At 44.3% G+C, this 21,869-nt stretch overlaps 1 protein-coding gene across 2 annotated transcripts in view; it reads right to left on the bottom strand.

Moving 5' to 3' along the window:
- SLC12A8 (solute carrier family 12 member 8) overlaps positions 1-21,869 on the bottom strand; it is a 135,311-nt gene that overhangs the window by 77,375 nt on the left and 36,067 nt on the right. The window lies entirely within an intron of this gene.

Below are 21,869 nucleotides of genomic sequence, written 5' to 3'. Positions count from 1 at the left end.
TTCTCAGAGGTTTCAGGTACTGGCAGCACCAGGTATTTCTGGATGTGGAGGTGAGAGACGGAGGCCTTGGCCTCCCAAAGTGCTGGGGTTACAGGAGTGAGTCACTCGGCCCGGCCCCCAGGCAGTTTTCTGGTTTGACCCACTCCTGAGGGCTAGAGGTAGGCACTGAGGAGCTTAGAAGCAAAATACAGTGTAGCTCACTGTCCCAAGCACTCCCTCCAGTCATCTAGAAACCCATGCCTATGATGGCCCCTCTGGCTGCCCAGACACATGCCCTTTCCTGGCACAGCCTGGAACTCAGAATCAACTCTACTAACAAAAGCAGGGACATAAATAACCAAAAATCTAAGAGTGACTGCTGTGTAGATGCAACTGGGGAGAAGCAATGGTACTGATAATATTCTGTTCTCTCTCTCGCTCTCTCTCGCATGCTTGCGCTCTCGCTCTCTCTCTCTCTCTCTCTCTCTCTCTCTCTCTCGTCAGGGTTTTTCTTCTGTTGCCCAGGCTGGAGTGCACAGCCGTGACCTCAAAATCCTGGGCTCAGGTGATTCCTCCTGCCTCAGCCTTTTGAGTAGCTGAGACAACAGGCATGCACCACTATACCCAGCTAATTCTTAAAATCCTTTTGTAGAGATTAAGTCTCACTGTGTTGCCCAGGCTGGTCTCAAACAATCCTCCTACCTCGGCCTCCCAAAGTGCTGGGATTATAGGAGTGAGCCCCTGTGCCCAGTGTGACTTGATTCTCAACTCTACCTATTGTAGGTGAGGTACTACCTCTCACCACCTCTGTTTCCCCACTGTGAAACGGGAATAGTAGTATCTGCTTCTTTTGCAAAAGCTTAAATGAATTAATACATGTAAAGTACAAAAAACAGTCTCTGGCATATGGTGATGCTCAACAAGGGCTGGCTGCCACTATCCTCACTGTTACAGATAAGCAGTGTCTGATTACACACATGATAACTTCTCTGCAAGTGAAGTTCTGTCCATCCAAAGGCCCACAAGTCCTGGGCCTGCTGAGGTTGGTCCTTCTCCTCATGGCTTCCTGGTGTCCACAGCCATTGCCACCTCTCAGTCAGACACTGGATGCAGATGCGCGTTTAGATGACGCACGCACGTGGCACTTGTAACGCCTTAAGTCTTTTTACACTCGGGATTAAGACATGGATCCCTGAAAGTCTGAAACTTAGCCTGCTGGTGGGCTGTCTAACAGTATAACTGCCTCCTCCACCAGCCAGTGCCATAAGGGGCCTCTGCGCAGTAGAATCAACACCTGGATGTGAGTGATGACTCATCAAAAACACAGGTAGTCACAAGGGACTTGGAGGGAGTTGTGGGGACAAGGGGCAAGGGGCACTGGATCGGGAACTGGGAGAACCATGTTCCAATAGTGGCTGTGTGTGACCCAGTGAAGGTCACTCATCCAGATTCCACATGCCCGGGTGCCAAGACTCTTAAGTGGTTTGTTGGTTTGCCTTTAAATACCGTATAATTAATGCAGGGAGAGAGGGAGGTCAGTCACAGGGCAGCGAGTCTACTGAAAAACGCAGTCCATCATCCCAAACTGACTTCAGAGCCAGTGCTGACCTGCTTGGGCTTCCATCCCCTTGTCTCTGCAGGGCTCATAACAATGTTATCACTTTTTAAAACATATGCCTATACTAGTTCCTATTCTAGACAATTGGCAGGTGCCCAGTTAATAGATTATTCCACCAGACAGTTGAATGCATTGGCCATTGATCAAAAATGAGGTCACTGTAATCCTATGTCTACAACTGGAAAAGCCTGATGAGAAACAACTGTACCATTTTTTAACAAATACAAATCCATATTCCTATGTCCCTAAATGTGTCTTGCCTGGTGCGTAGTTCAGAAGCAAAGAAGGATTTTGTTCAAGGTCAAGTCAGTCTTGCTTTTTGGCCCCATAAGTTGGATTGTGTGACTGTCCATGTGTGTTTCACGTCAGCGAATCCCCACCCAGATTTCAGCAGACCTGCAGGAATTTCTGGTCAACACTGCCAGATCCCCAGTCTTTCTCTCAAACCTGCACAGTTCGGAAAGAACAGGTCGGGAGGCTTAGTCCCAGCTATCTGGATCCTGGTTTAAATGTTACTCACTTAGATCTGTGCTGCGGACATAGGTAATAGGAAGTACATGTACTTTTCTCAAAAAAGAAAAAAAAAATTCTAAGGACTAGAGAGCTGTTATTACCATAGGGTGCAACATCTTCCCAGCACATGGGCACTCACAGACAAAGCTAGCCCTGCTGACCTGCTGTGGGAAAGACATGCTCTCTGATTTTACCACTGCCCCAGCTGTACTCTTTTGTCAAGTATATAATGCCTCCCTAAGCATCTCCACTCCTTGCAAACAAAAAAACCCTGGAGGAAAACTTTCAAAGCCACAGTTTCTTCTCAGTTGCAACCCTTCCTTCCTTCCTTCTTCCCAAGAAGGTCTGACTGGGCTTGCAAGCTGGCCCCACCCTGGGCTGGGCCTCCATGCAGGCATTGTGCGATCATCTGCCATTCTGTGCAGACGGAATACCTGGGAACTGCTGCCAACAGGAAGGTCGGCGCCTCTCTGGAGGGAGGCCTGGGGAGTATCCATCACCCAGGCGGCGGCAGATAAGTAGCTGAGAGGCTTGGGTTCTCCACACCTCCGTGTAGGTTTCACAACCTTTCTCTTGTACTTTGTTTTTTTTTTTTTTTTTTTTTTTTTTTTTTTTTTTTTTTTTTTTTTTTTTAACTGTTTTTGATTCATCCTTCACGCGTTCACTTAGCAAACATATTGCGCTCACGCCCAGAGCAAGCTCCATGCTGGTGCTGGGGGACACAGAGTTGGCTGAGAGAGATTCCTGTCCTCAAGGTTCTCATGTTGATGAGACAGGCCACTTGGGGAGCATCCCTGACTCCTGGGACTCCTGGGCCCCCCAGTGAAACCACCTTTCTGCAATCCCAGTATCTACCCCACCGGCAGGGTCGCTTAGATCACATCACCAGAGACAAAGCCAACAGAGGGTGGAAGCGGCAGGAGCACAGTGTGGATACAGCAGCCCCAGCCCCACCTCCTGAGTGTCATTCCTCCCTTAGCACCAGCAAGGACTTCCAGATTCAGATTGTCACAGCCACGTGGCAGGTGGGACATGGTAACTGGCATATGCTGCGCTTAGACCTAGCAAATGAGTAAACTTTTCAAGACTAAATCATCAATGCTACCCACTCTGGGGCCTCCAAACACCTGCTCATTATCAGCATCTGTAATACAACAAGTACCTACCTGGGTGGTAACTAACATATACATAATGGTGATTCACAAAGAGGAATGAGAGCAGTAAGAGAAAGGATCCCAGGCCTGGCCAGAAACCCCCATCCAGTAGCTCATCCCGCTACTGGATGGGGTTTTCTGCCTCTGTTTCCTCACTTCCTTCTGCCTCTATCCAGCTAGGGATAGAGGCAGAAGGAAAGAGTTCAGAACCAGGAAAAGAGGAAGAGGAAACAGAGTCAGAAAGCGATGGGGAGAAAGAAAAAAAAAGACAGGAGATGTCAACTAAGGGTTTGAAATGGTACTTGGGGCCCGGCATGATGGCTCATGCCTGTAATCCAAGCCCTTTGGGAGGCTGAGACAGGTAGAGTGTTTGAACCCAGGAGTGAGACTAGTCTGGACAACATGGCGAGACCCTGTCTCTACGAAAGATACAGAAATTAGCTGGGCATGGTGGTGTGCACCTGTAGTTCTATTACTCAGGAGATTGCGAGGTGGGAGAATCACTTAAGCCTGAGAAGTCGAGGCTGCAGTGGGTCAAGATCACACCACTGCACTCTAGCCCAGGCGACCGAGCAAGACCCTGTCCCAAAAGTCAAGAAAAAAAAAAAAAGAACAGAACAGAAAATGAAATGCTACTTGGTGCTTCCCATCTCTTTCGTTGTGGCCACAAATTCCAGTAGGTCTGCTGCCCCCCACCCCCAGGAGCTCTGTGATCCCTTTGTACTTCTCATTAACACAATCTTCAAAGGAATCATCCAAGAAAGGGGCAGAAATTCTCCCTGACGCTGGGGTCAGGCTGCCTGAGGCCAAGGATGCGGAGGGCTGGGGCGAAGAGCTGGGCTCCCAAGCTGGCCTGCCAGGAGGAGGTGCCGCTGAGGCCCCAGCGAGGGGCAGTGGGCCGAGCTGGGAGCGCCCCTGCCCAGCGGGACACCATTCCCTGCCTGACTTGGGACTTGAATTTGGTCGTGGTAGGCTGAGGGTGTCTACAGCCTGTGTTCCTGGTGGCACTGGGGAGGTGTGTTTTAGCCGCCTCAGCCCCTGGTCCTCACGGTCCACACCTCATCTCCTCCTTCCCCTTCAAGAGGCTCAGCCCTAATAGTACTGACCAGGCATGAGCGGGCCCAGTGGAGACTGGCAGGTTCTCAGACACCCTTGATCCAAAAGGAGAAAGGGAGCAGTAAGGAGTTCACCACCTTCCTCCAAGGGCACCCCAGAGCCAGGAGGTGCCAGGAAGCACCAGGGAATCATGGGTCAGGTGCCTCTGGGTTCCAATCCTGGCTGACCCATGGGCTATGCAATCTGGAGAAAGGTGTATAACCCCTCTGGGGCTTTGACTTCCTTGTCTGCAAAACTGGAATAATCGTCGCACACATCTCATTCAGTTGTTTCAAAGACAAATAGGATAATCTATGCAAAGTGCCTGACACAGAGTTGGTGCTCCTTCCCATTTCATCGCACTATCGATACCCCTAACTAAGCAGGTGTTTGCTGTCACTGTGGCCCTCAGCTGAGTGCAGATGGAGCGGGAAATACAGGAGGAAGAGGAGCCAGTCCTTGCATCAGAAGCTAACTGAAGAAGAGTTCCAGTCCCGGCCCTGAGCCTGTGCCTAGTCTAAAGGGGATGGCGGTCTTGTCTTCAGGGTCTTGCCAGCCTGAGCACTGAGTTGCTTGGCCTGAATTGCTTTGGTTTCCTCCAAGAGCCTGGATGCCCATCTCTGCAGATAGCAGAGCAGAGCCTGCATGAGTAGAGGCTGCAAGACAAAGGTGCCCAACCCTCGCTGCACAGTAGCACCAGGAGCTCTTGAAAACACAGACCAACAGGCCCACCCCGGAGTGCTGATTTATTTGGTCTAGGGTGAAGCTTGGGATTCTTTTTTCCCCACCTGAGGCTCTCCTAGTGCTTCTGATGTGCAGACAGGATTAAGAATCCCAGGGATAGAGGCCAGGCTGTGAGGCTGGGGCCCACACTTAAACTGCTCATCAGCTATTCCCAGACTTTGCTCCTCTTTGCTGGGCTGGGAAGGCAGCCGGAGACTGAGGCCTGGGCTCTGGGAAGTTACTTCACCTCTCTAGGTCACTTTTGCTGCATCTTTGAGGAGGGGAAAGCAACCCAGCCCACCTCCCTCCAACCCAGAAGGAATATGTGAATGCCAGGACCCCACAGCCATTTCACATACAAAAAGTGTTTCCTCTTAGTACCTCTGTGGGCAGTGAGGGAGGGTTGAGCCAGCTGTCCTGGGACGAGCCTTTTAAGCCATGAGGTCAGAAAACAACAGTCAGAATCACAACTCCACACAGAGGCCATCCTGGGCACTGCAGGGCCCTTCCAGGCTGCCCTAGCTCTCCATAGCCCAGTAGACCCTTCCTGGCAAAGCCATGCGAGTGCCCTTCCACTACAGGGCGAAGGGAGCCACGAGGGAGACTCGGGGAGACGCCCCTCTGGGAGGACGATTCTACAGAGTTCTAGTGATAGCTAACTGCTGGCTTCATCTCAGGAGGATAGCAGAACCTCAGCCAAGGGGGCGCAGGCAGACGTTCCCCAAGGGGGTGTGGATGGGCTCCCTCTAGGCACCCACGGATGAGCCATCCTCACCCGCCCGGGCAGAAGAGGCTGCGGAGTCGGGCATCGCCAGCTTCCGCTCAGTGTGTTCATTCCTTGCACAAGTATTTCCTGAATGCCTACGACAGGCCAGCACCGTGCATCCTAGGAAGACCCCAGGCCTGGCCCTCCGCAGCCACAGTGCAGGCCAGCTGCCAGGCCCAGAGAGCAGCCAAAACATCCATGTGTTCCCTGCATCCCAAACGGAACAGCCACCCGGGGAGATTCTGGGTGTGTTTCTGGGTAGAGAATATTAATTTTTAGCTTACCTACTTTGTATGTTTGGAACTTTGTCAGAGAGGTTTTTAAAAATATGTATATAGAACAGTGAAAATGCCTCTTCTGGTAAATTAAATTGTCTCAACAACTACGGCTCTTTCTGCTTCCAAACCAGCACACGCTGCCCACGTGTTTCGCCCAGCCCACCGCTTCTCCTGCTCCCACGCTGCGGGGCGCTCCACCCCAGCCCTGCCCGCACCTCCGAGCTCTGGGCCACCGTTTTCAGCTGACCTTGCACACTGGCCTCGCCATTTCCTCCACACCTGTTCCAGTTGCCATATTCCTCCCAGAACACAAAGTCACCAGCCAGCCAGCCGGGTGTCAGCCTTAACCCTTTTCTTGGCCTCACCCCACACCCCGCCCCGTCTGGTCTCTTTCCCGTCCTTTCTGGCTCTTTTGGGTTGCTGTAGCAGCCTCTCAAGTGAGTCCTGCCTCCTTCCTTCATCCCTATCCCTGGCTAGTTTCCGTACTGGGACCAGAGCAATCTTTCTAAAACATAAACTTGAGTCAGGTTTCCCGCTGCCCCAAAATAAAGCCGAAGCCCCCCCGGGTGGCAGACAAGGCCTCTGCATCTGTCTCGCTTAACACTCAGCTCCCAGAGAATCTCCTGTAAAACATCTTGTGTGCCTCTCCGACTGCACAGAGTGTGCCAGGAGCCCCGCTGCCCTGTGCAAACCCGTCTCACAGAACTTGTCACCACTCAGTAACTTTTCTGGGTCTCCCTTACACGGAGAACTGTTAAAATGAATGAAATGCCATGACATGTACTAACATGGATAAATCGCAAAAGTATGGTGGGTGAAAGAAAGCAAATTGCAAAGTCATTCATTCACCATTCAAATTATTTATCCAACGAGAGGATCCATGCAATATGATACAATGTATATAAAATTTTCAAACACTAAACAATAGCAGACATCACTTAGGGCCATCTACATACAGTAGAAAAATAAAACACAGGGGGAAGATGAGCCTCCGGACAGTGGTCCCTTGGGGGACAGGAGGGGGTGGATGAAGGTGTAGCTTGAACTACATCTGCAATGATTTGTTTATTTTTATATTGAATAGCTCTCTGAAGCAAAACTGGCAAAATATTATTCATTAAATTTGGGTGGTAGATAAATTATTATGTTATATTCTTTCCTGTATACTTGAAATAGATCATCAGTACGTTTTAAAAACTTTTTTTTAAAAAAACGAAGTCTCCCTCTGTCGCCCAGGCTGGCGTGCAATGGCATGATCTCGGCTCACTGCAACATCCACCTCCCAGGTTCAAGTGATTTCTCCTGCCTCAGCCTCCCAAGTAGCTGGGACTACAGGCATGCACCATGCCTGGCTAATTTTTGTATTTTTAGTAGAGAGGGGGTTTCACCATGTTGGCTAGGCTTGTCTGGAACTCCTGACCTCAGGTGATCCACCCACCTCAGCCTCCCAAAGTGCTGGGATTACAGGGGTGAGCCACCGTGCCCAGCCTTAAAAATTTTAACAAGGAACCAGAGTCTCAAATGCCCTCATTAAAGTCCCTGGGGGCCCGAGCAGACTGTTACAGGCCCTCACCCAGAGGATCTCCATGGGCCTTGGACCTGGCAGCCACACAGACAGGCAGGCAGGCAGCATAGAGATGTAAATGTGATTTTCATCCTTGTTTTTACCAATGAGAAAACCAAGGCTCAGAACATCTAACAGGGCACAAGACCACACAGAGGATCCTGGATTTCAGACCATGTCTTCTTCACGGACAATTTCCATGAACTACTTCATCCAAGCATAAAAAACTTAAGTCCCACAGAGCATGGCGAAGAGAATTCCAGAATTAGAAGCAGAGCTGTAGTCATATGCATTCATAAATCAGTGAGTAAACACGTTTTTTGGGGGAGTTATTTAGAAAGGGACAGAGTTGGAGATACAACCAAATGGGTAATTTAGGGATAGACCATGTGGTTCTTTGCATGCAAACAGAATGGGTTTGGGTTTTGTCCTGTAGCAACAGAAAGCCACTGATGCTGTGGAAGCTGGAGAGCGACGGAGACAAAGCTCTGTTTTAGGAAAAGTGATCTGGCTTCAGTGCATCGGGGGTGTCGGTTGCCCTTAGGAATAGCTGGGGACGACCAAAGGGAAGATCCTCAAGAGATAAATTTGGATTTGGAAATTGTCTAAATGGCCTACAGAGGAAATGGCATCGGCTGACCTACGGTGGGAACTGTGGGATTGCAAAGGATCGAAGAGCTTAAGCTAGACAGAGAAGTAAAAGTTCTTTTCTAAGTTGTCCAGGCTTGGAGAAACGGGGATCGACATTCAGATGATAAGCTGATGACTTCCTCGTTGATTCATTGGTGGAAAGGGCAGTTGGGGAAGAAGAGGGTAAGTGAAGAGAGCAGTGAGAAATTGAGGGCTTTCACTTTGTCTGCCTTTAATTCAAGATGGTGCACAGCCAGCCAGGTAGAGATCTAACAGGAACTGGCGATACGAGAGCTACGTTGGAGAAAGCTGGAGAAGCAGGGCAGAGCCACTGGTGCAGCGATAATGGAAGGTTATTTCTGAGGAGGAAGGCACAAAAAAAATGCCATTACAACAGAGAACTGAGCTCTGTGGCCTCCCTGCCTACATCAGGGAACAGGAAAACCTAGAAGAGAGCCAAAACATTGCTGTGTTGTGGAATAAATAGGAAGAGACCATTCCAGATTGGCATAGGTGGTCAACAGAGCAAAAAGGTTCAAGAATAAGAAATGAGTCCAGGTCCTGAGGTTGAAGATCAGGAGATTATGGGGACTTCAGATAAAGGAATCTCAGCAAAAAGCAGAGGTAGGCATGCTTGCCCCAACACTTTTACAGCTCCGAAGCCATAACCTTGTCCTCACAGCCAAGCACAAGCCCCCTCCCTCACCCAGCAGAAGCAGCTCCCGTCTGCTGCATTCAGCATGAGATGGACCTGTGCCTGGCTTGGCCCAAATGACCCACCTCATGCAGATGGCAGAATGCCACAGTAGGGCAGAGAGTGTGCAGTGTGGGCTCTGGAGTGGAAAACCCTGTAGAGACGAGGCTACTGTCTTCCTAGATAACCAAAAACTTAAGCTTGGAGAGGCATGATTTCATTTTTAAATACAGAACATAGAATTCAAATGTGCCACATGTCACTTTATTTTCTAAAATGTATTTTCTCTATATTTGCCTGACTTCTATGGCAATAAAATCATTTTGGCATGACACTCATCTTACATAAATGAAAATATGAGCCAACAGAATGGCATTTTTGTAGCTTTAAGCCCAACAAATGCTTGAGAGGGTCTTGTTTAAATTAAGTTGTCATGCTATTTAACTTTTTACAGTAAAGAAGCTCTGTGACTTCAAAAAGCCTTGTGCAATGATGCTTGTTTTTGGAAGAATGGGACAGGAGGTGAAGAAAGGAAGAGGGACCAGGCAGCCAGGCTGTAGAAGTCAGGAGATGAGGAAATGAGGGTGACAAGGAGGACCCACTGTTATGGGAAGTTTGGAGAGAAAATGAGAGACAAGACATTGAGTGAGAATGACAGGGGAAGACACCTTGACATGGAAGGATGCAGGGGACGGAAGGGTGCTCCAGGGGAAGCATCTGATGCGAGGCTGCCAGCTCCTTCTCCCACCTCCACTTTGCTCCCCGAACTGTGGCACCTGGGCATGTCTCTGGCAGGAGATGAGGGAATTCTTCTCTGGAGAATACGAACTATACTAGAGAAAGACATGCAGAAACAGACATTTGGGAATCCTCCAATCAAACAACACAGTTTGCCACCAATCACCCTACAGCGAGGCCCACCTGTCACAACTGCCACCCACTTGGGTTGTGCATGGAACTCCCAATCAGCGCTGTGGTGCCTCATTACCAGCAATGGATGGACAGCCAAGGACTACCAGACATTTGGAGAAAGCTGGCAGCAACCGATAGGGAGAGCAAAACAAAATTGTAGGAAAAAAAAAAAGAAAGAAACCTGGAAAAGAAAATAGGGGAAATAGAAAGCAAAAACAGTGAAAGATTATAGACAATTCAAAGAAAAAAAAACCCAAGTGGGAATAAAATACCAAAAAAAGAATCCTCATTAAAATGATTCAAGAAAGGCAAATTAAAAGAAAAAAATTACATTTTTTGCCCATCACATGACAGAGATTTAAAAAATTGAGCCTCTTCAATATTTTCCAAGGTATGGGGAATCAGTAACTCTTAGCTACTGTTAGCAGTTGTTCAGAATGCAACAACTTTATTGGAAGACAATCTGGTAGAACCTAACAAAAATTTAAAAGTTCTTGACCTTTGTCCTGTGAATTCTATTTATAAGCAATGATCCTACAGAAATTAGATCCAACTTTTGTACAGGATGTACACATCAGTAATGTTTCTGATAGCAACAAACTGGAAAAATCTAAATATTCATCAGTAAGTTAAACTCTTTTCTTTTTTTTTTTTTTTTTTTTTTTTTTAGATGGAGTCTTGCTCTGTTGCCTAGGCTGAAGTGCAGTGGTGTGATCTCAGCTCACTATAACCTTCACCTTCTGGGTTCAAGCAATTCTCCTGCCTCAGCCTCCTGAGTAGCTGGGATTACAGGCGCACACCACCATACCTGGCTAATTTTTGTATTTTTAGTAGAGACAGGGTTTCACCATGTTGGTAAGTTAATCTTTAAATAGAAAGTATTTTAAATCACTAATATGGAATGCTCTGTGGGTGTTTTAAAAGAATGAAGGAATCCTAAATGTACTGACACTTAAGGATATCCATGATATGTTAAAGAGTGGAGAGTAGCAAAACAATGTGGAATTTCATTACACTTTTACAAAGAACTGTGCTGTGTTTATGTTCATGCATGTGTCCACGTGAGCCTGCACATGTATAGACATAGAGTGGGAAGCTATATGTCCTTCTCCCTCTGGGGAGCAGGAGTGGGAAAATGGAGCAAAGGGAAGAAACTCACTCTTCACTTGATAAATTTCAGGGCTTTTTAATTTTTATAAAACAAAGACATTTATTTTGTCTTTAAATTAAAAATAAAGAGAAAAATACAGTTTGACTCAAGTGTATTTATAACTTTTTTCTGATTTTAAAATTAACTATGTGCCTTCAGATTCTTTGACGCTTCTCCATTGGAAAGGTAAGAATTAGGCCAGGTGTGGTGGCTTAATCCTGGAATCCCAGCACTTTGGGAGGCAGAGCTCAGGAGTTCAATACCAGCCTGGCCAACATGGTGAAACCCTGTCTCTACTAAAAATACAAAAATTAGCTGGATGTGGTGGTACAAGCCTGTAATCCCAGCTACTGGGGAGGCTGAGGCAGGAGTATCACTGCAACGTGGGAGGTGGAGGTTGTAATGCGCCAAGATTGCGCCACTGTACTCCAGCCTGGGCAACAAGAGTCAAACTCTGTCTCAAAAGAAAATAAATGAATTAATTAAAAGGCAGCAGCCCTAGTCAGGGGCTTACAGCTAAAACGCTCATCTCCCTGGGACAGAACACCTCGGGGAAGGGGTGACTGAGGATGCAGCTTCAGCAGACAAAAACATCCCTGCCTGATGGCTCTGAAGAGAACAGCAGAGTTCCTGGCACAGCATTCCAGCTCTTCTAAGGATCAGACTGCCTCTTCAAGTAGGTCCCTGACCCCTGTGTCTCCTGATTGGGAGACACCTTCCAGTAGGGGCTAAAAGATACCTCACACAGGAGAACTCCAGCTGGCAACTGGCAGGTGCTCCTCTGGAACAAAGCTTTCAGAGTAAGGAACAGGTATCAATCTTTGCTGTTCTGCAGCCTCCACTGGTGATACCCAGGCAAACAGGGTCCGGAGTGGACCTCAAACAAATGCTAGCAGACCTGCATCAGAAGGGCCTGACTGTTAGATGGAAAACTAACAAACAGAAAGGAATAGCATCAACATCAACAAAAAGGATGTTCACTCAGCAACTCCATCCAAAGGCCACCAACATCAAAGACCAAAGGTAGATAAATCTACAAAGATGGGAAGAAACCAGTGCAAAAAGGCTAAAAATTCTAAAAACCAGAACACCTCTTCTCCTCCAAAGGATTACAACTCTTTGCCAGCAAGGGAACAAAACTGGACACAGAATGAGTTTGACGAATTGACAGAAGTAGGCTTCAGAAGGTGGATAATAACAAACTCCTCTGAGCTAAAGGAGCATGTTCTAACCCAATGCAAGGAAGCTAAGAACCTTGAAAAAAGGTTAGACGAATTGCTAACTAGAATAACCCATCTAGAGAAGAATATAAATGACCTGATGGAACTGAAAAACACAGCATAAGAACTTCATAAAGCATACACAAGTATCAATAGCTGAACTAATCAAGCAGAAGAAAAGATATCAGAGATTGAAAATAAACTTAATGAAATAAAGCAAGAAGAAAAGATTAGAGACAAAACAAATGAAAAGGAATGAACAAAGCCTCCAAGAAATATGGGACTATGTGAAAAGACCAAATCTGTGTTTGATTGGTGTACCTGAGAGTGAGAGGGAGAATGGAACCAAGCTGGGAAACACTCTTCAGGATATTATCCAGGAGAACTTCCCCAACCTAACATGACAGGCCAACATTCAAATTCAGGAAATACAGAGAACTCCACAAAGATACTCCTTAAGAAGAGCAACCCCAAGACACATAGTCATCAGATTCACCAAGACTAAATGAAGGAATACATGTTAAGGGCAACCAGAGAGAAAGGTCGTGTTGCCCACAAAGAGAAGCCCAACAGACTAACAGTAGATCTCTCTGCAGAAACCCTACAAGCCAGAAGAGAGTGGGGGCCAATACTCAACGTTTTTAAAGAAAATAATTTTCAACCCAGAATTTCATATCCAGCCAAACTAAGCTTCATAAGCGAAGGAGAAATAAAATCCTTTACAGACAAACAAATGCTGAGAGATGTTGTCAGCACCAGGCCTGCCTTACAAGAGCTCCCAAAGAAAGCACTAAACATGGAAAAGAACAACTGGTACCAGCCACTGCAAAAACATCTAAATTGTAAAGGCCATCAACACTATGGAGAAACTGCATCAACTAATGGGCAAAATAACCAGTAAGCATCATAATGACAGTATCAAATTCATATGTAACAATATTAACCTTAAATGTAAATGGATTAAATGCCCCAATTAAAAGACATAGACTGGAAAATTGGATAAAGAGTCAAGATGCATCAATGTGCTGTATTCAGGATACCTATCTCACGTGCAAAGACACAGGCTCGAAACAATGGGATGGAGGAAGATTTACCAAGCAAATGGAAAGCAAAAAAAAAAAAAAGAGGAGGGGTTACAATCCTAGTCTCTGATAAAACAGACTTTAAACCAACAAAGATCAAGAGACAAATAAGGGCATTACATAACGATAAAGGGATCAATGCAACAAGAAGAGCTAACTATCCTAAATATAGATGCACCCAACACAGGAGCACCCAGATTCATAAAGCAAGTTCTTAGAGACCTATAAAGAGACTTAGACTCCCACACAATAATAGTGGGAGACCTTAACACCCCACTGTCAATATTAGACAGATCAAGACAGAAAATTAACAAGGATATCCAGGACTTGAACTCAGCTCTGGACAAAGCAGACCTAATAGACATCTACATAACTCTTCACCCAAAATCAGCAGAATATACATTCTTCTCAGCACTGCATTGCACTTATTCTAAAACTGACCACATAATTGGAAGTAAAACACTCCTTATGCAAAAGAACGGAAATCATAACAGTCTCTCAGACCACAGTGCAATCAAATTAAAACTCAGGATTAAGAAACTCACTCGAAACCACACAACTACATGGAAACTGAACAACCTGCTCCTGAATGACTAATGGATAAATAATGAAATGAAGGCAGAAAGAAGTTCTTTGAAACCAATTAGAATAAAGACACACTGTACCAGAATCTCTGGGACACATTTAAAGCTGTGTCTAGAGGGAAATTTTTAGCACTAAATGCCCACAAGAGAAGGCAGGAAAGATCTAAAATCAGCACCCTAACATCACAATTAAAAGAACTAGAGAAGCAAGAACAAACAAATTCAAAAGCTAGCAGAAAACAGGAAATAACTAAGATCAGAGCAGAATTGAAGGACACAGAAACACAAAAAACCCTTCAAAAACAATCAATGAATCCAGGAGCTGGTTTTTTGAAAAGGTCAACAAAATAGACCACTAGCCAGACTAATGAAGAAGAAAAGAGAGAAGAATCAAATAGATGCAATAAAAATGATAAAAGGAATATCACCACCATTTCCACAGAAATACAAACTACCATCAGAGAATACTATAAACGTCTCTATGAAAATAAACTAGAAAATCTAGAAGAAATGAATAAATTCCTGGACACATACACCCTCCAAAACCTAAACCAGGAAGAAGTTGAATCCCTGAATAGACCAATAACAAGTTCTGAAATTGAGGTAGTAATTAATAGCCTACCAATCAAAAAAATTCCAGGACCAGATGGATTCATAGCTGAATTCTACCAGAGCTATAAAGAGGAGCTGATACCATTTATTCTGAAACAATTCCAAACAATAGAAAAAGAGGGAATTCTCCCTACCTCATTTTATGAGGCCAGCATCATCCTGATACCAAAACCTGGCAGAGACACAACAAAAAAAGAAAATTTCAGGCCAGTATCCCTGATAAACATCCCTGATAGGTATCCTTCAGCAAAAAACCTTAGTAAAATACTGGCAAACTGATTCCAGCAGCACGTCAAAAGCTTATCTACCATGATCAAGTCAGCTTCATCCCCGGGATACAAGGCTGGTTCAACATACAGAAATCAATAAATGTAATCCATCACATAAGCAGAGCCGATGACAAAAAACACATGATTATCTCAATGGATGCAGAAAAGGCCTTCAATGAAATTCAGCACCCCGTCATGCTATCAGCTCTCAATAAACTAGGTATTGATGGAAGGTATCTCAAAATAATAAGAGCTATTTATGTCAAACCCACAGCCCATATCATACTAAGTAGGCAAAAAACTGGAAGCATTCCCTTTGAAAACTGGCACAAGACAAGGATGCCCTCTCTCATCACTCCTATTCAACATAGTATTGGAAGTTCTGGCCAGGGCAATCAGGTAAAGGGTAGTCAAATAGGAAAAGAGGAAGTCAAATTGTCTGTGTTTGCAGATGACACGATTGTACATTTAGAAAACCCCATTGTCTCAGCCCAAAATCTCCTAAAACTGATAAGCAACTTCAGCCAAGTCTCAGGATATAAAATCAATGTTCAAAAATCACAAGCATTCCTATACATCAATAACAGATAGAGAGTCAAATCATGAGTGAACAATTGCTACAATTGCTACAAAGAGAATAAAATACCTAGGAATACAACTCACAAGGGATGTGAAGGACCTCTTCAAGAAGAACTACAAACCACTGCTCAATGAAATAAGAGAGGACACAAACAAATGGAAAAACATTCCATGCTCATGAATAAAAAGAATCAATATCGTGAAAATGGCCATACTACCCAAAGTAATTTATAGATTCAATGCTATACCCATTAAGCTAGCATTGACTTTCTTCACAGAGGTAGAAAAAAACTACTTTAAATTTCATATGGAACTAAAAAAGAGCCTGCATAGCCAAGACAATCCTAAGCAAAAAGAACAAAGCTGGAGGCATCATGCTACCTGACTTCAAACTATACTACAAGGCTACAGCAACCAAAACACTATGGTATTGGTACCAAAACAGACATATAGATCAATGGAACAGAACAGAGCCTTCAAAAATAACACCACACATCTATAACCATCTGATTTTTGACAAACTGAAGAAAACGAGCAATGGGGAAAATATTCCCTATTTAATAAATGGTGCTGGGAAAACTGGCTAGCCATATGCAGAAAACTGAAACTGGACTCTTTACTTACACCTTATACAAAAATTCACTCAAGATGGATTAAAGTCTTAAATCTAAGACTGAAAACCATAAAAACCCTAGAAAAAAAACCTAGGCAGTACTATTAAGGGCACAGGCATGGGCAAAGACTTCATGACTAAAACACCAAAAGCAAGGGCAACAAAAGCCAAAATTGACAAATGGGATCTAATTAAACTGAAGAGCTTCTGCACAGCAAAGAAACTGTCATCAGAGTGAACAGGCAACCTACAGCAAGGGAGAAAAATTTTGCAATGTGTCCATCTGACAAAGGGCTAATATCCAGAATCTACAAAGAACTTAAACAAATTTACAAGAAAAAAAAAAACAATTCCATCAAAAAGTGGGCAAAGGATATGAACAGACACTTCTCAAAAGAAGACATTTATGCAGCCAACAAACATATGAAAAAAAAGCTCATCATCTTTGGTCATTAGAGAAATGCAAACCAATGAGATACCATCTCATGCCGGTTAGAATGGCGATCATTAAAAAGTCAGGAAACAACAGATGCTGGAGAGGATGTGGAATAACAGAAACGCTTTACACTGTCGGTGGGAGTGTAAATTAGTTCAACCATTGTGGATGACATTGTGGCAATTCCTGAAGGATCTAGAACCAGAAATATCATTTGACCCAACAATCCCATTACTGGGTATATACCCAAAAGATTATACTTCATTCTACTCTAAAGACACATGCACAATTATGTTCATTGTGGCACTATTCACAATAGCAAAGACTTGGAACCAACCCGAATGCCCATCAGTGATAGACTGGATAAAGAAAATGTGGCACATAAACACCATGGAATACTATGCAGCCATAAAAATGATGAGTTAATGTCCTTTGCAGGGACATGGATGAATCTGGAAACCAGATTCTCATTCTCAGCAAACTGACACAAGAACAGAAAACCAAACAACACATGTTCTCACTCAGAAGTAGGAGTTGAACAATGAGAACACATAGACACAGGGAGAGGGAACATCACACACTGGGGCCTATCACGGGGTGAAGGGGACAGGGGAGCAATAGCATTAGGAGAAATACCTAATGTAGATGATGGGTTGATGGGTGCAGCAAACTACCATGGCACATGTGTAGCTATGTAACATGCCTGCACCTTCTACACATGTACCCCAGAATTTAAAGCACAATAATAAAAAAAGAAAAAAGACAACACACTGGTGAAAATGGACAAAGTTGGAGGACAGATGCTAACCAACTTTAAGACTTACTATAAAGCTGTAGTAATCAAGAGAGTATGGTATTGAAGACAGAATAGCCAGAGCAATGGAACAGAAAAGAGAGTGTAGAAACACACAAATACAGTCAACTGCTACCTGACAAAGACACAAAAGCAATTCAATGGAGACAAGAGAGTCTTTTCTGTAACTGGTGCTGGAACAACTGCATATTCATGTGCCAAAAATAACCCCAGAGTAATCTGGACACTCATCTTACACCCTTCACAAAATATTAACTCAATCTGGATCATAGACCTAAGTGTCAAACAAAACTTCTGGAAGATAACAAAGGAGAAAATCTAGGGGTTTAGCAAAGAGATTCTAGGTACAGCACCCAAGGTATGATCCATGCAAAAAAGTTGATAAATTAGACTCCACTACAGTTTGAAACCTCTGCTCCACAAAAGACACTGTTAAGAGAATGAAAGAACCAACCATAGACTAGGAAGAAAATATTTGCAAAACACACATCTGATAAAGGGCTTGAATCCAAAATATACAAAGAACTCTTAAAACTCAATAGTGGCCAGGTACAGTGGCTTACACCTGTAATCCCAGCACTCTGGGAGGCCGAGGCAGGTGGATCTCTTGAGGCTAAGAGTTCAAGACTAACCTGGCCAACATGGCAAAACCTCGTCTCTAATAAAAACGCAAAAAATTAGCCAGGTGTGCTAGTTCACGCCTGTAATCCCAGCAACTCAGGAGGCTGAGACACGAGAATTACTTGAACCTAGGAGGCAAAGATTGCAGTGAGCCAAGATCGTGCCACTGCATTCCAGCCTGGGCGGCAAAAGATCTTAACACTTCCCCAAAGGTGGTATATGGATGGCAAATAAGCATACAGAAACACATTCAATATCATATGTCATTTGAGAATTACAAATTAAAACAATGATGAGATTCTACTGTGCATCTATTAGAATTTAAAAAAAAAAAAACAAAAAAACGAAAACAAAAACAAAAAAACCCTGACAATACCAAATGCTGATGAGGATGTGGAGCAACAGGAACTCTCATTCATTGTTGGTGGGAATGCAAAATGGTACAGCCACTTTAGAAGACAGTTTGGCAGCTTCTTACAAACACAGTCTTACCATATGCTCCAACAATGACACATCTAGGTATTTATCCAAATGAGTTGAAAATGTATCCTCACAGAAACCTGAACATGGATGTTTACATCAGTTGTATTCATAATTGCCAAAAACTGGAGGCAATCAAGATGTCCTCCAGTAGGTGAATGGACAATCTGTGCTACATCCAGTTTCTTTTTATTCAGTGACAAAAGGAAATGTGTTGTCAAGCCAGAAAAAGACATGAAGAAATCTGAAATGCATATTACTAGTGAACGAAGCCAAACTGAAAATGCCACATACTATATGGTTCCAACTATACGACATTCTGGAAAAGCCAAAACTACGGAAACAGTAAAAAGATCAGCGGTTGCCAGGAGTTGAGGAGCATCAATATGCAGGGCACAGGGAATTTTTAGGGCAGTGAAACTCATCTGTATGATGCTGTAATCCTGCATACTTAACATTGTACATTGTCAAAATCCACAGAATGCATAACATTGAGTGAACCCTAGACTATTGGCAACAACATACCAATATTGGTTCATCATCTCCAGTAAATGCATCACATTAATACAAGTTATTAATAATAGGGGAAACTGTGGTGTGGAAAGTTGAAAGGGGTATGTGGGAACTTTTATACTATTTGCTTAATTTGCCATAAACCTAAAATTGCTCTAAAAGCAAATCTATTAATTTTTTAAAAAAGTAACACTAGGCCGGGCGCGGTGGCTCAAGCCTGTAATCCCAGCACTTTGGGAGGCCAAGGCGGGTGGATCACGAGGTCGAGAGATCGAGACCATCCTGGTCAACATGGTGAAACCCCGTCTCTACTAAAAATACAAAAAACTAGCTGGGCGTGGTGGCGCGTGCCTGTAATCCCAGCCACTTAGGAGGCTGAGGCAGGAGAATTGCCTGAGCCCAGGAGGCGGAGGCTGCGGTGAGCCGAGATCGCGCCATTGCACTCCAGCCTGGGTAACAAGAGCGAAACTCTGTCTCAAAAAAAAATAAGTAACACTAGACAATTGAAGGAAAGGTAGAAATAAGATAATTCAGTCACACATAATCTCAACAGAAAGATAGTCACTGTTAGGCATAGTTCCTTCCAGTCTTTTTTTCAAATATTTATGTATATGTCCTCTTCTTTTTTTTTTTTTTTTTTAAGAGTTGAAGTCACTCTGCTAAATTCATTCTGAAGGTTTGTAGTTTGGTTTCAGTTTGGATTTTTAACCACAAAGAAAATATCCCATAACATCAGTGATACCAAAAACAGATTCTTGAGGGGCCAGTTGCTATGGGAATGATTGAAAATAAATTTCATTTCACACTACACTCTACTAATGTATTGACCAGAAGGAAGGAAAAATATTTGGAGTAACTTAGAAGAGCAGCCAAGTAAACTTCTAATCAAGAAGAAGGAAAATACATCAGGCCAGTGTGAGGTTTCAAAGAAGCCAGTATCGCCTTGCAATTTAACTAATTAAGCTCTTCTAGCAACTGTGTCGCTGGAAGTGGAAGTACCAGGAATCAGGGTACTTGACTCTGTCTTTCCTTCACTGACAGTTTGATGGCCAAAGGCCACCAAGTCTCCTTCCATATGTGAGCCATCTCTGCAGGGTGGTACATGGCCGGGGGGAAAAAAAGATCACTGTCTCCTACCTGGAGATGAGTCAGATATTTAGCAATCTGCAAGGCCTGGGCTCCAGGTGATCAGGGTGGACACCACATTGGCCCTGGGCACTAGAGTGGCCCCCGGGTTAACCCTTTAGGTGCCAGATTGTCAGGCTGTCTGAAGGTTTCTTGGGAGGGACTAGGATGCCAGTGAGTAGGAGATACTCAGGGAGCTCAGGGGAGTGACAATTTTCCAACAGAATATTTTAACATGCTCAGAAGTAATAAGGCCCGATCAGTGGATGCCAATTGAATGCTGATCTTCCCACAACCAACATTTTTCTAAAAGACAGAGCTGTGTAGGCACACATCATGGGTGACCTCCAAGGGGAAAAGCGGAGTTGCTGTCACAAAAAGACAGCATGTCACTGTGCACAAACAGGCCCCACTTCTCCTTTCAGGGAACGGCTTTAGTATCAAACAGATCTAACTTCAAATCCCAGCTCTGCTGTGCATTACCCCAAAGTATATCATCTTTGAACCCCAGTTTCCTCATCTGTGAAAGGGGTATAGCTGTTCTTATCTCAAGAGGTTATGGTAAGGATGAAGTAAGACGCACCATGTAAAGTGCTGAGCTGACTGACTACACACAATGCCTGGTGCACAGCAGGTGCTTCGTCAAACGCAGCGGCCATCGTCACCCTTACTGCCACCACCTCCAGAGGTTATTCTCTGGGCTGCAGGTTTGTCTTTTCAAAACACAGTTCCCTTTTCCTGTCCATATTCCAGTGTAGATGCCTGGTCACTACTGCTACATAGAGACAGAGTTCCCTGAAGTGTGAAATACCAGGCCTTTTTTCCCAAACACTTCCTAGGACTAGCTCTGTACTCTGGAGAGAAGCAAAGACTTGGTGCCAAACCTACCCAAATCACACAGCTACAAAGTTATAAACATTCTGGGCAGTAGCTCCTCACTCAAGGCATAAGAATGTAGGATTAGAGTTGCCAAGCATCCTCAAGGGTGGGGAAAACCCAGGATTAGATTAAATAGTGATTGATTACAAATATATAATACCGTTTGCAAATGCTGTAAAACTAGATCTGGTGGTTTATTTAAGTGTGGTTAATATTTTTATATTTTGAAAAAAAAATATGTAGAAAACTACAAATAATCAAACATATATCTGCCCTCATCTCCCAAAAATGACAATTGCTAACATGTTATATTTATATCAATTCCTTTTTTTGTAAAAAAAAAAAAAAAAAAAAGGAAAAAACTGTGAAAGTCTATTTTGTTTTAAAAGTCTTTTAAAGTCTTCTTCCCTACTCTCATCTTGATTTCTTGCCTACTGTACCCATCACTGTTATGAATCTGATCTTTATCCACTCACTTCTGCTTTTTATTTGTTTCACCTAAATTTTCTGGGGGTTTTTGTTTGTTTTTGGGTTTTTGAGACAGAGTTTCTCTCTTGTTGCCCAGGCTGGAGTGCAGCAGTGCAATCTCGGCTTACTGCGACCTTCGCCTCCCAGGCTCGAGCAATTCTCCTGCCTCAGCCTTTTGAGTAGCTGGGATTACAGGTGCCTACCACCATGCCCAGCTTATTTTTGTATTTTTAATAGAGACAAGGTTTCACTATGTTAGCCAGGCTGGTCTCAAACTCCTGCGATCTCAAACTTCAGGTGATCCACCTGCCTCGGCCTCCCAAAGTGCTGGGATTACAGGCATGAGCCACTGCTCCCAGCCTGGTTTTTTTTAATAGAAAGAAAATAAAAGGACACATAGAAAATGTGCTAGGCAATTGTCTCTGTGAAGAGGGGCTTCCATCCCCATGAAGCTGCTCCAAGACACACCCATTCACCTGATCCAGGAACAGCCCACGC

Source organism: Saimiri boliviensis, chromosome 8, assembly GCF_048565385.1.
Source record: "Saimiri boliviensis isolate mSaiBol1 chromosome 8, mSaiBol1.pri, whole genome shotgun sequence".
NCBI classification, from domain to species: domain Eukaryota; kingdom Metazoa; phylum Chordata; class Mammalia; order Primates; family Cebidae; genus Saimiri; species Saimiri boliviensis.
The sequence above is the reverse complement of the archived record's forward strand: the minus strand, read 5'-3'. Positions and strand labels throughout refer to the sequence as shown.